This window comes from Drosophila mojavensis, unplaced genomic scaffold, assembly GCF_018153725.1.
Source record: "Drosophila mojavensis isolate 15081-1352.22 unplaced genomic scaffold, ASM1815372v1 contig_74, whole genome shotgun sequence".
In the NCBI taxonomy this organism is placed as follows: Eukaryota; Metazoa; Arthropoda; class Insecta; order Diptera; family Drosophilidae; genus Drosophila; species Drosophila mojavensis.
The window spans coordinates 1,807,742-1,820,237 of record NW_025318899.1 but is presented as its reverse complement, the minus strand read 5'-3'; positions in this window follow the sequence as shown (position 1 = coordinate 1,820,237).

The window sequence follows — 12,496 nt, the reverse complement described above, 5'->3', positions numbered from 1 at the left end:
TGGGTCATGTCGAGCTAAAATTAATTAAAATTCTGATTTTTATTCTCTACTTTTGAATAAGTAAAATGTGTCTAATTTTTGTTCATTTAATAGAGATCTATACAAAAAATATTAATACAATTTTTTCAATTAAAAATCGATGAAATTTTGCTCAAATGGGAACTATCTAGAGGTAATATGTTTACATACACATACATAATATATACCATACGGTTTCAGACTATATACATAGACTTTCATATAACATTTAAAGCATTGTATTTTTTAAATTTTAATTTAAATTTTAACCGAAAAGCCAATTCCAATTCCAATTCCCATTCCGATTTCGATTTCAATTCCGATCTATAAGCAAACTGACCAAACTTTTTCGCTCTCTGAGCTAGTTAGCAATAGCTAGAGCAATGGACAGAGGGGCAATGGGTATATCGTTTTGGGAGGCAATTTAAAGTTTCGCCAGGCCACACCCAAAGTGACAGTTGCCACCGATGCGGCTGCCGCTGCTGGTGGCAAAAGGCCTCAAGTGCCGCCTTATCAACTGACGCCGGACAGTTGCAACAATTTGCATTTGCGAGTCAGTTGAAGTTTCTACTTATCGCACTATGTCCCTGCGCGCTCTCTCTCTCTCTCTCTATCTCTCGCTGCGTCTCTTTCTCAGTCTGTCTGTTGCATACGTAGCTCATTACGAATGCAACTGCGAGGATTGGCCTGAGCCTGGGCTGTCTGTCGTGCAACAAGTGGCAGGCAGTCGGGTTAGCGGCAAATTGTGCTGCCACATTTAATTGGCAACTTTTGGCACGCTCAGCCACGTTGCCTTTATCGATTTATGATGACGACAAACCGACAGACAGACAGTCCACCGAGCGAACGGACGGACGAACACATGGACAGACAGTCGGACAGATTTTCTAGTTTTCCAGTTTCTTTTACTCAATCTCTGATTGCTGCCACAGCTGTCCGCTCAATATGAAAATGCAAATTTAAGTGGCAAACGGAATGACAGAGTACTAAAAAAAAACTGGAATCAGAACTGGAACTGGAACTGGAGCTGGCACGGACGGGAACGGGCTGAAGCGGCGGAAATCCCAGCTGGGCCCAGCTGGTTGTGCAAATAAATATTATTACTTCAATAAGGCTGCCAACTGTGCCCGCATTTAATTATACGGCAAGGCATAATAAAGACTGCAGATACCCTGTAATTGCTCCCTAATTGGCCAACTTATAACTATCGGCTGTAGCAGCTAAAAGAGTAAAGCAATGATGCGTATCGCAGCTCCTATGCCAAATATTTTAGCTTTATTTTCTAAAATCGATAATTATCGATGTGCAGTTGATTTGAATATGAAATCTTGTGCAGACTCTAGTTTACCTTAGTGAATCGAGGGCAACTAGGTAGTCGATCCCACACTTCTTGTGCATAGAAAACGGCAAACACAATCAGCGCTTGATCAAAAATCAATATAATTTCGTGTCGCGCTTTAATGAAGCATTTTTTGGAAGCACAATAACAGAATAAGCAATTGTCATGCGGTTGCAAATGAAATGTTGCAGTTGAAATGTTGCAGTGAGTGGGCACAGCAGCGCTTGGCCCCGATCGGTTCGACAAGGCGTTGGCTTTCGATTCGCAAATGTCTGACTCAGAGTTGAACTAGTTGTTGGCCAAGAAAATTGTTTGGCTGCTCATTGCTAATATAAGTGCGAGCAGTTATGCTTTATTTAATTCAGCCACGCCCAAAAGCAGCTGCAATCGCTGCAGCAGCAACAGCAACAGCAGCAGCAGCAACAGTTGCTGCTTGTTAGACAAGTTACCAAAAATAGACCAACAACTGGCTGAACTTGGCTTGACTTGGCTTGGCCTAGCCGGATCTGGCTTGGATTGTAATTGCCAAGACGCCCCTCTCTGCTGTAAAAGGGGGCGTAATTCATATTCGACTTTTATGGTGTTGCACGCGTTTTGCATTCCCAGCAGCAACAGCAACAGCAGCAGCAGCAACTGTTGCAGCTGCAACTTGAAATCTCAACACTTTATAGGCCACTCGCTGGACAGTTATTATATGTGGCAGCGCTTAATGAACATGTCTCTAAGTCCAGCTAACAAACTGGCTCTCTTCTTCTCTCGCTGTCTCCCTCTCTCACGCGGCTTCCTTCTCCCTCTTTTGCTCAATCATAATCCCGCTGTTCGTCTGTCTTGTCTGAGCTTGCAATTGATGGGTTCAACAGATCCGTTAGTGCCAAATTACAAATAGGCTGCACAGCCAGGTGCTGCAGCCACAGAGCGAGAGCGGGAGAGAGAGGGAGATAGATAGATAGGCAGATATACAGAGATATAGGGAGCGGCATATGGAGTGAGCACATGAGCTGGAGCTGGAGCTGCAGCTGGACGTGGCAATAACCAACAAGACATTAACCCGGCGCATGCCTTGCCTCGGCGGCAAGCTGCATGCTGCATGTTCAATTATTGAACTCTCAGCTACAGTGAGCACTCGCTTGCAGCGCCACATAAACAGCTGCTGAGTGCTAGCGCTGCTGGCCTAGCGAGCTGCAATTGCAACTGCAGCCACAGCCGAAGCCAAAGCCAAAGTCCAAGTCAATAGACCCAAGCCAGCCACGCCCCGCACTTCGCGGCGTCCACCTCTGCCCCTCAGCAGCGGGCCACAAAAACATAAAACAATAAAGTTGGGCGCTGCGCTAAAGAATAATCGCATAAATCATGCGGACTTGCGGCAACGCGCGGCATCTAAGCTTCACTAACGGGCAAACGGACCAACGGGCAACGGGCAACGTGCAACAACAACGTGCAACAAGCCGAACCGCCGTAAACCAAAAACAAAAACAAACCAAAGTTCAGTACACAAACACAGTATACGCAGTGGGCCAAATGCAATTTGTCTGAGAGTTTGTTTAAATATCGAATAATCATAGCTGAGCCAGTGAGACTCGAGAGAGATTGGGATATTCATTTTAAATTTCTAGCTGTTCAGTTGAGCTTAAGGATTTGCGAATGGTCCAAAAACTGACGAACGGATAGGAAGGCATCGCAAGATCAGCATAGATTGAATCAAACATATAAATATGTATAGACTCTTTGAAGTCTGGCACGAATTCTTCAGCATATAACATAGATAATAATATATACTAAATTCTCATAATTTATATATGGAATTTCAATAAATTTCTTCACTGCAATAACTTATAATTCTAAATATAATATTTTATTCCCTTATTTATTATATGCTCCCATTATAAATATAGTATTTCTAATTCATTCATTTATTTCAGATATAAATAATGCTTGCTCAAAAATCGATACACTTTCCTTGCTAACTTTTATGGAATCTTTAAATCGGTAACTATAAAAATATTTATTCTTAATAAAATTTTTAAAAAATTCAAATAAATTTATCAATTTCTACATATGAAAAATTTCAATTTCAATCACTTTCGTACCACTGTGCTTTGGACCAGACAGCTGCCGCTGCCGCTGCGGCAACACTTTTCTTGCCTTAAGCCAAATTTATAGCGATCTAAGTAGGTATAAAGCGCTCATTTTGTGGCAGCCACGTTGACTTCGTTACGTTGCCAAGGAGTGCCCCACAGGAGTAGCAGGCGAATGGGGGCATAGAGAGAGAGAGAGCAGGGAGAGAGGACGAAAGGCTTTGTTTTTTTCTTCTTCTTCTTCAGTTGTGCCTCTCTTCACGTTCAAGAACAATAGAAATTGCACTGCACGAAAGTTCGGAGCGATTTCGTTGCCTAAATGAGGGAACAGCAGGAGTAGCAGCAGGAGTTGCAGCAGCAGCTGGAAGTGGGGCATTGGGAATCAGCGGAGCTGTTGACATGGCCGTAACAAGGGGCGCGGTTACTGTTGTGGACAGGGGCGAGGGGTTGTTGGCGACTCTGAACAAGAAAAAAAGAAAAAGCCAAAGAACTTCTTGACGGGCTTTCGCTTTGCGGCCTGAACAAGCAGCCAAGAGTAGCCAAAGAGCCTTTGTTGTGGTAAACAGTTAGCAAAGTGAATGGCAGCAAATGTGGCAAGGTGAGGAGGGGCTGGCCACCGGCTGGCTTAACTTGCAACAAGCTCAAAAATCAGCTTAAATGCGATTAGGCCAAAAAAGTTAGTCAAAAAGTACGAAACACGGGCGTGGCTAAAGCGCTGGCAATAACCGTTACACACAGCAACACCTACACACTCACATGCACACACACACATGCCACATGCTGTGGCAAATGCTCAAATGACATTCTAATGCCCGCTGCATCGAGCGGCTTGCAACAGAAATCGCATTTATCACGTATGGGCTGACAAAATGCGAGGCAGCCAAACGTTGCAAGGCAGAGCGAGAGAGCGAGAGAGAGAGAGAGAGAGCAACTGAGAGAGACAGAGGTGAGCTGCAAGTCCAAACAAGTTTGCTGCCTTGCCGCCTTCAGGCTCATTATTATGCGCGCATTGTGCGTGGCAAGGCAACAGGAACTGAGGCAGGCATGGGCGAGCAGGAGGCGGCGGGAGGCGGCATGCGGCATATAGGCATAGGAATTTGTGTGTGTGCAGCATGTGGCTGGGCAAGCAGCGTGGAGCGTGCTCCGATTCTCAATTTCAATTGCAATGCGACGCATATGCCTCCAGGGACAATCGCCATGCAGCAGCAGCAAAAAAAACAAAAACAATAAAAAAAGCGAAATGCGAAAAGGAAACCAAACGAAGCAGCCAGCGCCAAGCTCCAAGCTCCACACAATTGCAGCACAGCTCGCATCGCAATTAAACAAAGCCCCGCGTCCAGACGGCCGCAGACAATGCGCCGGCCAAAATGGGCAAGAGTCGCCTTGCCCCATGCGGCAGCCAGGCTGCGCACGGATCGGCCAGGCCAGGCAGGGCCAGGCAACAAGGATTCAAAACGAATTTCCGCCAACGCGTCCGACGTTCGTTCGCCTTGCGTTTATGCAAAATTCGCCTATCAGCGAACGTCAATCGCAGCCCATGCAAAAAGGAGCACAGGCACAAGTTGTAGAAGAAACAGAACACGCAGAAGAAGCAGAAGCAGAAGCAGTTGTGGACCAGGAATGCAACTCGCAGGGGGAGCGGAAGCAGCAGCTATGCCATATGTGGAAACAGCCTGTCCAGAGAGCTGCTTGTCATATTTAGTTGGCATAACAAAGAAAAGTTGCGGCCATAATCGCTTTTAAATCGCCACAAAATCGCCAGCAAATCACCAAAGGAATAAAAGGAGCTAAAAGGCAGAGAGATGGGCGGTAGAAGATAATAAAGAGGAGGAAGGTAGAGAGATAGGCTAAAGGAAACGAATAGAGATCGAGATGAAAAGGGCAGAGTGTGAGGGAATCAAGGAAGAGAAAAAAGGAGATAGAAAGAGAGTGAGTGAGAGACATAGATAGAGATAGAGAGTGATAGACATAGAGAGAGAGAGAGCGATGCAAAAACATAGAGAGCAAGAGAAAACTAGATCATCTCATATCAGAAAAATAGAGAAATACAACAACACGCATAGAAACATATATCTAAATCAACTCAATGTAAGCATAGAATAACTGCAGACCCAAACAACCAACTTAACAGTTCACGCGAACTAGTTCCGTTGTAAAATCGCACAACTTGACAACCCTAAATGCTGTAATTGCCGCCGATTCCGATTAAAGCATCTGCACTGAGGCATCGCCCGATTCCTTCGGCCGTGTCCACAATGCAAATGAAGCGCTTTCAACGCTTCACTCGATGATCCATTCGTTGCCTTCATCAAGTGAATGCCTGACTCACACACACACACACACACACACAAGCTTACACACAGAAATTCAGTGAAGCGTCTAGTGTTGGGGCAGGCATAAATTTGCCCCTCACCCGCCTCCACTGCAACCACTGCCTTAGTTGTCATCAAATGTGCGCCTTAATTTTCCCTTTTTTCTCGCACAATTTTCCTTCCTCGTTTTCTTTTTTTTTTTTTGGGACATCAAAGTTGGTGAAGCGAAAAACTTTACAATCCATCAAATTAATGGTGCAATGTGTCACAGGGGAACAGCTGGAGCTGGAACTGGCGTAGGAACTGCGCTGGGTAGCACAAGTGGAACTGTTCGAATTTGATTGATTCAAGCAAAGGCTGATTGAACAAAGCAGCATTTGGCAGTTGGCGTGATTGAGAGCTTCTTTTTTTGGCAACAGTTCGCAGCAACAGTTGCCACTGTTTGCTACAGTGTAGTCCACCTGTTGGAGAACACCTCCCCCTCTCTCTCTCTTTCTCTCTCTCTCTCTCTCTCTCTCTCTCTCTACTGCTTTTTAATGTATTCCTTTCACCGGGATTTGCAATCGCATGTGGCCTCATCACATATGAAAGACAATTAACTGCGGCCCACATGCAGGCGCCTTTCACCAAGCCACAAGGGGCACATATTCAAAAAGAAACAGAGGCAGAAATGGAGAGAGAGAGGGGGAGAGGAACTGCGAGAGTTGGTTCTGTGGGCAGTTTTGGGCGATATGCAAATGCCATCCCACAGCCATTTGCACATACAAATGTAACGAACATTTTATAGACTTATCACGCGACACTCGCAGACGGCGAGACTGAGGCGAGAGCCATAAATCTAAACGATAGGCCGCCCACTCGCAACGCGACGGGCGAGAAAGAGAGAGGGGGAGAAGGAGAGAAACAGCAGGAGCAGGAGCAGGAGCCAGAGCGAGATGCAGGAGACAACAATGTAGCAAGAGGCATGTGGCGGGGCTCAGGCGGCAGATCGAGCGGCAGCCATCGTCACGAGTGGCAGCAATTAATTTTCATACGCAGACGCAGTTACTGATGCTGCTGCTGCTGTAGCAGCAGTTGCTACTTGCTTACTTGCCACACGTTGCACGTTGCAACAACAAATTGCGCATCGATGTGGCGACTTGTGGCATTCTAGGAAAATAAATTTAAATAAACGCAGCGTCTGCTGCAACTGACCAGAGCAAGACGAAGACACCAGCTTTAGCGGCAGCTGGAGCAAGTGGGGCAGGACCCAAGGGAGCTATCTATGCGTAGCCACAACTAAAATACCCTATATATAGGAGATTGGATTAGCAGATAAAGGAGAATAGAATCTACTCGATCCCCAAATCCATCAGCATCCAATATGAACTGCTAAGCTAGGAACAAGAAAAACGAAGGATAAATCTTTAAAGTGATTCCACAAAGTCCCTAATCTAGTAGAGGCAATCTCATGCGCCACTGAGCCAACTGTGCTAATGAGTAAACTGAGAGAATCCGGAATGAACTAGTGAACTAGTGAACTAGTTCAACAAATGAAACTAGAGCACTCGAGTAGAGTCTGCATATAAAGAAAGAGCTAAAGCACCTAATCTCTAGTCTCTCAACTGCTGAACTGAGCTAATGCTTAAAATGAAAGACTTAAGAATGAGAATTTGAAACAAATGGAACTAGAACAGAATAATAAACTCTAGCCTAGTTTCTCTCATGAGCTGCTAAACTAACTCGACTGGTGAATAAAATGAGAGTGTCAAGAATAAACATTTGAACTGGTTCAACAAAGAGATTTCCTATTAGACTCAGAAATTAACATTTGAACTGGTTCACCAAGTAGAAACAGTCATTCCCAACTCCATTTCACTTCCTTTCCTAGGGTATACAAATCTATGTAAATTGGCTCTAAAACAAAATCAGCAAAGGAACCCAGAGGAGTGCCGGCCCATGCGGATGAAGTTAGATGTAGACAAAAGGCTTTAGTGTTGCAACCTTGCAGGCTTGCAACATGCTGCCTGCAGACCGTGTTGAGCGCGTTGCAAGTGTTTTAACGATGTTTGCAAGGCGCATTACGTGATTTGGCCGCCGCCTACTGCCAGGCTCAACATTGAATGTCTGCAGCATGTTAAAATTTGAATAAAATCGCGGCAGCAGCAAGAAGAAGAAAAATTGCCTCCGCTGCGGCAGCTGCCCCACGCCGAGCTCTGTGGACAGCGGCTGACAAAGTGGCTGCAGCTGAAAGCTTGTCTCTGCTCAGCTCTGCCGGCAGGTTTAGCTGCTCTGCTTCTCCTCCTCGAAGGGGCGTATCATTGTCGCCTGTCGGGGCGCAAACACTTTGTGTCGATAACACACGAAGCCTGTGCAACCGGAATCCTCTTGCACTTGCCTCGGCCGATAGCGTCGCAGAAGTCGAGCTGAAACGATAAATTAGCGCTTGCAACTTAATTTGTTAGTCAATTTCCCTGGCTCGCTGTAAAAGCATCCAAACATCTTGGGACCTCACTCTATTTCTCTCCACTCTCCCGCTCCCTTTCTCTGTCTGCCTAAGTCTCTCCTCCTTCTCTTTCTTACTATATGTGTCTCTCTCTCTCCGTCTCTCTGATTCTGCCTTTTTCTCATCCTTGTCAGTCGCTTTCTTTCTCTCTCTTTATGTCTGATTTTTGTAAATCTCTATATCTCTCTGTATCTCACTCTCTCTCGCGCTCTCTCTCTCTCTCTGTATTCTCCTTTCTCCGTCTATTTCTCTATCTGAGTCATATTCTCTCTGTGTATTTCACGATGTTTAGAGGAAGAGAGCTATAGCGAAAAAGAGTGTGTGATACATTTTCTTTATCGCTGTCTCTCTCTCTCTTCCTCTGCTTATCTTTCCTTCCCTCTCTTTCTCTCTTTCCTTGCTGCTGCTCCTGCTGAGTCATTAGAATCTGCAGCTGCGTCTGCACTTTGGGCTTAAATCCAATTACGCGCATTGCTCAAAAGCCCCAAAGCGACTGTGCAGTTGCCATAGAGATGCCAGCTTTAAAGCCGCCAAAAAAGAAGCTAAATTGAGATGAAATTTACGCCAACCAATTAATTATGGCTAAGGGTCTTGGCTGGATTTATTAATTTCTTTTCGGAGCTGTTTCTTGTTTTATTCCATTCCGTTGCAATCCATCCTATGTATTCTATACTACCTGATTCTGCATTCATATCTACTTTCCTTTCTCTACTCTGTATAACATTGTGCATTCCGTCCTCATCGCCTTATACAAATAAGCTAGATTTAGCAGCAAACCAGCTAAGAAACGCAGCACTGCCTGACTGAACGAAGTGCCCACTGCGCTGGCCGATCGGCAATTTGGCCTGGACAACAACAACTACAACAACAACAACAAGTAGAACTGAAAAGCTGGTCAAAAGCCGCTGGCCAGCATTGTCCACTCAGTGGGCACTTTTGCTTTATTATAGCAATGCTTATACAGATTAGAATAAATCAACTGGCCCCCTCTTCGATCTCTCCATCGTCTGCCTGCTGCGATCAGCGAACGCTACCGGCAACAATCTGGAGCCACAATTGGAGCTTGGGCTAGAGCTGAAACTGGGATTGGAATTGGGTTTCGGTTTGGGTTTGGGCTTGGGTTTGGGACTCGAACTGGAACTGGTTAAAGGCCAGCTGCACCCCACACACAGACGCCCAGTTGGGGCCACTTATGAAGTGGCCAGGAGGCTAAGAGGAAGTCGGCACAGATAAGCAGGCAAATAGCTTGGCTTATGCCACACAACACAATAACAACAACAACAACAACAACGTAGCATGGGCATCATGGGCAACAACAACAGCAAAGCGCCAAAGGGAAATGCAGAACAGAACAAATGGGGCGAGCTCAAAGTGCAGCTGCAAGTGGAGCATATTTATATACGGATATAGAATTCTCTATGCATTCTCTATTTGCTGCCACAATGCAAATCAGCAAACGAAGATGAAAGAGTGCCAGTCGAGGAAGAGCGGGAGAGATTCGGCAATGGTTGTGAAGCCAAGATCGGAAAAAGAGTTGGAGAAGATATGTTGTAAAAATGATGTGAAAAGGATCCGGAAGAGATTTAAAAAAGAGCTGGGAGATATTTTGAAAGGAAACCTAAGCAGTTGTTGAATAAATCTAGAAGAGGAATAAATCTAGAGAAGCAGATGCGAAGGGAGTCTATAAGAGAAGGATATCCCTTATCGATCATCCATTGGAGATATACCAGAGGTATGCAAAAGGAAGGAATTATGTAGAGGAAATCTGAAAAATCTGAAAGCTCTAGAAAAAAATCTGATCATGAATAATCAAATGCTAATCAATTATCAGTTATGCTTGCCCTGATATGCCATTGATAATCTCTTGCCTCTCCTATACAGCAAATATCAAATCCCGAGTTAGGCCTCAATTTACATGTATAACCTGTAATTCCCCTTTCTATAATAACATAATCCTTGCTTCATTAGCATTGTATCTCTGAAAATCAGTTGGCTTTCGCCTTGTAAACACGATTGTTGTCGATTTGCGGATCGGTTAACGTATCGATGCAGCAGAGCCGGAGATTCTAGTGATCCCGATTCCCATACAATGTCTCGACATGCGGCTCAACACTTTGCAACCCGGCGAGCTTACAAATTAAACGCATTCAAGTGCAAGATGCTGGAATTTTGATTGGGTCAACAACAAGTCGGAAGAGGCGCGCGGTAGCTGCGATGCCATAACAAAATGTGTCAAGTGCCAGACATAAATGCCTAAGTAAAGGCCCAGCCAAAGGAGTCGATTCCTGCTACTTGCCCTCTCCTGATCTCTCCTGGTCTCCCCTGCTGCCTCCTTCCGCTACTGCTTCTGCTTCGGCTCCTTCTCGTTCGATTGCTCGCGGCCTTTTTGCTGTTTGCTCTCGCCATTCGACATGCAGCTCAGCTCGGCTCGTTCGGCTTCGCATCATGAGACAATAAATTTTCGGTGCGTCACTTTTTTTTCCTTCTTCTCTTTTTTTTTTGTCTTGCAGATCGTTGGTCGAGGCTGCGGCAACTTCGGCTACGTTTTGATACCCTACAATAGAGAAGGGGTATATTGTGTGTGTGTTTGGGCTGATCTTAGCTCAGAAGCTTTTCTTACTCTTTGACTAGATTTGAAAGGTTTGGTAATTCGGACTATATAACTGTCTGACGCTACGATGCAATCCCAGTGAAGTCTAGTATCTTGAAGATACAATAAATATAAAGTAAAGATAAGGCAGATAAACGGGTAGGCTTCATCTCTGAATCTACAAAATCTTTTATCCCTAGCTTGGTATATCTACGCCAATAACTAAACAGCTGCATCTATATCTATATAATCTTTTCTGCATATAAAGTTCGTCTATAAAATATATTCGAATTAAAATGTTTTCCGTTTCTCTGCAGCGCATCTGTTAGTCGTGTAAACTCTATGCTCGAATCGCGCTTTGGTTTTTGTGCGCGCTTTCCAATTAAAAATGCGCCACAGTTTTCGTCGCAATTGGAGTTTGGCCGTTGCTCAGCTTGTACTTATTTGTAAGTTGCACGCATGCAGTCGAAGAATGCTGCCACAGAGACTGCTGCAGCGCCGTCTATAGCAACAGTTGCTGCTGCTGCAGTTGCTCTTACTGCTGCTGCTGCTGCTGCTGCTGCTGCTGCTGCTGCGTCTGTTTTGGTAGATTCTCCTGCTCAGCATCTCTGCTACTGCTTCTCGCATTCCCTTTTGCTTCTGCTTGTGCGCCTTCTTCTGCTGCAACCCTTGTATCCCCCTGCCGCCTTCTCCTGCTGCACTATCAACGATCTGGCGACCTTCTGCTGCGCTTGCCGCTTGCTGTTTTCATTAATTTACATAAAAATATCTTAATTGCAATGCCTCGTTCTTTTTCGCTTCTTTATTCATTATCAACGGCCATGTCATGTCGCCGACGCGTCGCCTCGTCCGCACGTCCGCTGGCCACGTTCCACGCTCCTCCTGGTCCACTTGTCCATCGACTCGATCATTGTGCCTGACAAATTTTCGGTGGCAGCACGTCAAGACGTTGACCAAAAAGCTTGCGCATCCTGATGCTGGAGTCGAAACACATGTTCTGCGACACCAAGCGCCTTGCGCCCCTGGGCCCGCATCCACTTCGCTCACCCGCTGCATAATCACTAATAAATGCGCCTTTCAGTGCTACAAAAATGATTTGTTGATAATTAATGCAGAACCAAAAGCAAAAAATAAAACCAGTTCGCGCGCTTACCTCAAAAGAACAGCAAATTGTGTTGTTGCTGTTGTTGTTGCTGTTGCCTTTGCTGTATGATGCACAATCAAGCCTTAAACGCAATCAACGCACAGTAACTCATGTCTGTGCGGCTCCCAGCTGACAGGCTGCAGATAGAAAGAGATAGCAGGCCAGCTAATTGCACGGCGCAAGCAAGCCGAAGTCGAAGGAGTTCACATAACAAGCGCGCAATTATTGCGCAGCATAAACTAGTAGAAACACTTGTATCATTATTATTATTATTTTCGCGATCAAATTGGCAACAGAGGAATAGCAAAGATAATCAGTGTTGGTTAATGCACGAGACACGCGTCAAATCTGCTGCAGCACATTCTTAAGCAGAGCGTGAGAGTGAGCGAGAAAGAGACTGCAAAAAACAATAACACAAATGTAAGTGTTAACATTCCACTGCTAAGCAGCTGTTGTGATGCTAATTATAAAAGAGAGTAAGCTTAAACAACCAATCAAAGCAAAGCAGGGGCAATGCAGAGAGTGGAACGGGA